Source organism: Corvus brachyrhynchos, unplaced genomic scaffold (genome assembly GCF_000691975.1).
Source record: "Corvus brachyrhynchos isolate BGI_N302 unplaced genomic scaffold, ASM69197v1 scaffold317, whole genome shotgun sequence".
Taxonomy (NCBI): Eukaryota; Metazoa; Chordata; class Aves; order Passeriformes; family Corvidae; genus Corvus; species Corvus brachyrhynchos.
In genome coordinates, this window is record NW_008239295.1 from 207,596 (window position 1) to 211,524 (window position 3,929).

At 47.0% G+C, this 3,929-nt stretch overlaps 1 protein-coding gene across 2 annotated transcripts in view; it reads left to right on the forward strand.

Annotated features, from left to right (window-relative positions):
• ARHGEF5 (Rho guanine nucleotide exchange factor 5) overlaps positions 1-3,929 on the forward strand; it is a 33,084-nt gene that overhangs the window by 14,185 nt on the left and 14,970 nt on the right. The window lies entirely within an intron of this gene.

Consider the following 3,929-nt stretch of genomic DNA (forward strand, 5'->3'; position numbering starts at 1 on the left):
AGCAGGAATAAGCCCAAACTAGGGACTACTTGGGAAAGCCTTTGTTTCAATAAGAAAATGGGTGTCCTTGCCCACGCCTCTCAGACGATGTCGTGAACAGGTTTCTCCCCTTGCTGCCAGAAGCTCACGGCTGCAACTGGGCCGGAGCAGCTCCATGCCCACATGGCAGGGCAGGACTTTCTCTGCTGGGAGCGTGTTTGCGGCAGCCTGGGCGTGTGGGCTGTCCCATGGCCCGCGGCAGGGGAGCAGGATGGGGAGCAGGGCTGAGGGCGGCGGGGCGGCAGCCGGCACCTCGCAGGGAGGGCCAAGGTGGCAGGCGGAAAGCTCTGTCTCTTCCTACTTCTGGGGGAGGAGGATCTCAGGGCTCCACTTGTGTGTAGCCTTGCTTCCTGGCTAGCTGAAGGGCTTGTCTGTGCTTGACAGCACTTGTTATTGCTCCTTTCTTGTTTGTTGGAGGAAGGGGGGAGGGAAGCTGAGGTACTTTCTATTTAAAACCAGAAGTGTTTGTCATCTCCGTCCAGGTGAATTAACCCACAGTGGAAGGAAGTACGACATTGATGTTGCCTTTCGTAATCTGGGAAAGCTGTGGATGGATTGTGCCCTCATGCTTTCACTGCTGTCCTGTTCTGCTCACCAGGCCACCTTCTGCACCCTTCCCCTCTCAGATTTTGTGACTGCAGCAGGACCAAGCATCACCCCTCTGTTTTCATGCTAGCATGTGGCCAGCTGCTCCCTCTCACTGTTCCAGCTTGGAGGGGTTCTGTGCACTTGCAAGCACCTACAAGCTGGGTGCATGGTAGCTGAAGTCCTGGTTTTCCAGGCCCTCTTGGGAAAAAAGCATGACTGGCTTTATCTCGACAGGGAACATCAATTTACCTTGTTTCATAGAGCATATGAGGGAGTGATGGCCAGCCCAACATCCGATCCAGTGAGAGATGTGAAAGATCAGTAAGCCCCAAAAAGGGAAACCTTTGAGAGTTTGCATATCCTGCCTAGTGGCAGATGCTAGATAGGTCCTGTGTGCTGCTCTGTCATGTTATTGGCCCTGCTGAAAATGATAATTGAAAGTTTGGTTTGGGTAGCTGAGCTCCTGGGGGTCTCATGGGCCCTCTGCTGATGGAGCAGACCTGCGTTGGGAGTTTAACATGGCAGTGCTCCACAGGCACTCTCTTCTGGTAATTACTGGGCTCTTGTACGTAGCTGCTCTGCATGTAAAGGCTACAGGTGCTGTCAGTCTTGTTTCATTATTTCCTATTCCATCTCCATGAAATCCTTATTGCAGACACCTGTCTTCTACTATGGTGCACCCAGCCTTTGACCAGGAGCTTAACAGTTTCCCTGGTGAGATGCATAAGCCCTCCCCTCCTGTCTCTGCAGAAAGTTTGCCTGCTCCTTCTCCTGCCTCACTTCCCAAAGCTCCTCTCTTGCTCTCCCTGAGGTGTGCAAAACACCTGGCAGTAATATGATGAGACAAATCTCACTTGGCAGCTTCCAGTGTTGATGTGCTGTGCACCTCCCTCTACCCTGCCTCCCAGTATCATCATGGAACTGCTCCAAATGCAGCTTTAAACTCGTCCTTTCACCTGTCCAAATCCTTGCAACAGAGCCATGGAAATGGAAACTGGGGTTTTGAGCTTAATAAGAGGAAATTCAGTGCTGTGTACGTCTGTGAAACAGCACAGTGAGCAAGAGTTCTTCCCCTGACAAAATGTGGGCTTGAGTTTGAGGACCTTACTATTCAGACCTTTATGAGCCATCCTATCTTTAGTAATAGTAAACCTTCCTTAGGCAGCAGCTTGTGTCTCCCTGAACAGTCTCTCTGCTCCTGGGGGGCCTGTTTTTGAAAACTGTCTGTATTAGGTATGAGAAGTAGTACTTTTCTAGGCCTCGAGCTGAGGAGATTCAGGTGGGGTAGCTAGGAGAGCCAAGAGCAGTGTAGCACAAGAGTGATGTGATGTGGAACCTTTGAAAAGACAGTTTAGCAGCATCCAGGTGGTTTAGTAGCAGCTGACAGCAGCAAGACCTGGTGAAAACCCCATGGGAACTCCATGAATGGACACATCTCTTTGAAACATACAGTTTGTTGAAATTGTAACTATTACAACTGCTCACTGCTTGGGAGGGAAAATCCAAATTGCTGAAAATCCCTGGTTTTGGCCTGGTTTTGTAAGAAAACTGTCTTTTCACTATAAACAAAAACTAAAGATTACATGAGAAAAAATACACAGGAAGAAGTTAACTGATAAGTTAACTCAGTTGGCTAACTCAGTTATTTTCCTCATATTTTTTTAGAATTGAGGTTGTTCAGCCTGGAGAAGGGAAGGCTCCAGCGAGAGCTCATTTCAGCCTTCCAGTACTTAAGAGGGGCATATAGAAATAGGGAGAGCTACTTTTTACATGGGCAGGTAGTCATGGGACAAGGGGGATCTGTTTTAAACCACAAAAGGAGAGTTTTAGATTTGACATTCAAAAGAAGTTCTTTAATATGAGGGTGGCAAGGCACTAGCCCAGGTTGCCCAGAGCAGCTGTGGCTACCCCATCACTGGAAGTATTCTAGGCCAGGTTTTGCTCAGGGGCTCTGAGGAACCTGGGATAGTGGAAGGTGTCCCTTCCCATGGCAGGGGGTTGGAACTGGATGATCTTTAATTCCTCTTCCAACTCAAACCATTCTATGATTCTGTGATGACAATACCCATGATGAAGGTGTATAAAGTGCTTCAGTTCTAACCCCAGAGCATGCGCTCCTTGCCTTCAGAGCAGGTGTTTTGTTTCACTTGACGCAAGGGAAAATAGAAGCTAAACCAGCTTTCAGGCCAGGTGTGCCCTGGCCGTGGAGCTAACTAGGACAATTAGTTCAGATGTTAATTATGCCCTTACTTCTTTTACTTTGTGTGGGATCAGAAGTTGGTACTTGTGACTACAGAGCCACTCTAGCACAAGGAAATCACCACAGAAGAAAAGGGAGGGAGCCACAGTGGTTTGTCTCTTTCTCAGGTTTTTTCCAGGTAGAGATTGTGGGTCACAGTAGAAGCCAGAAAGATAAAAGTGGTGAATCAGATTCTTCCGTCCTTTCACAGACATATCCCAAATGTGCATTCCCTAGTGCTTTGTCATGTCTGAACTTCAAATGCAATAGTGGATGGGAAATTCCACTATATCCTTTGGGAAACTGTCCAACAATCCTGAGATGGCTTTTTTTGGTTTTTTTCTTTCCCCCTCCCTAAAAGAGGGATGACGTAGTTTCTCTTTATAGTCTGTAGACTAGTCCACACACACCAGAGCTACTCCTCTCAACCCATGTGGTTTACAGCCTTCAAATATCTTGTGTCATGTGTCATGTCCTCATTACCTGTTAATCAAATTCTTACGTTCCTGTGTCTTGTTAATTAATTTCTGTGATCATTTGCAATGAGGTCCAGACCTACACAGAGATCTGTAAAGAGAGCCATCAGCTCCAAAGAACAAGCAAAAAATCAGAGAGAACTTGAAGACTCAGCTAGAAGAGGCCAGGAGTATTTGTCCATCATGCCCCAGGAAAATTAATGGAGATTTTTGATAGTTTTCTTGTTCTCTGGATGCCTTCTGGTACCCCTTTTGGGTCTGAGGTAACCAGCCATGGCCACCACTTTTCATAAGCTGCCCTGCAGCTATTGCAGAGAGCTCAGCACCTCTGCTCTTCGACCAAAGTCACTTTGCATGTGAAACTAAAAAGACACCAGTGGGTTTGTTTTGGTGTTACTCTCATACTGCAAGCTTACATCTGGTGTTTGCCTATTCTTAGTCTTTGTGTTTGTTTCCCAGCTCTTATCACCTACTAGGTATGTGGTGTTGGTTTTGTTTTTGGTTTTTACCAGCTGCAGTAGAAGCAGTGAATTAGATCCATTGTATCATTGTGAAGTAGTAACAGAAAAATGCATTTTTCTTCAGCA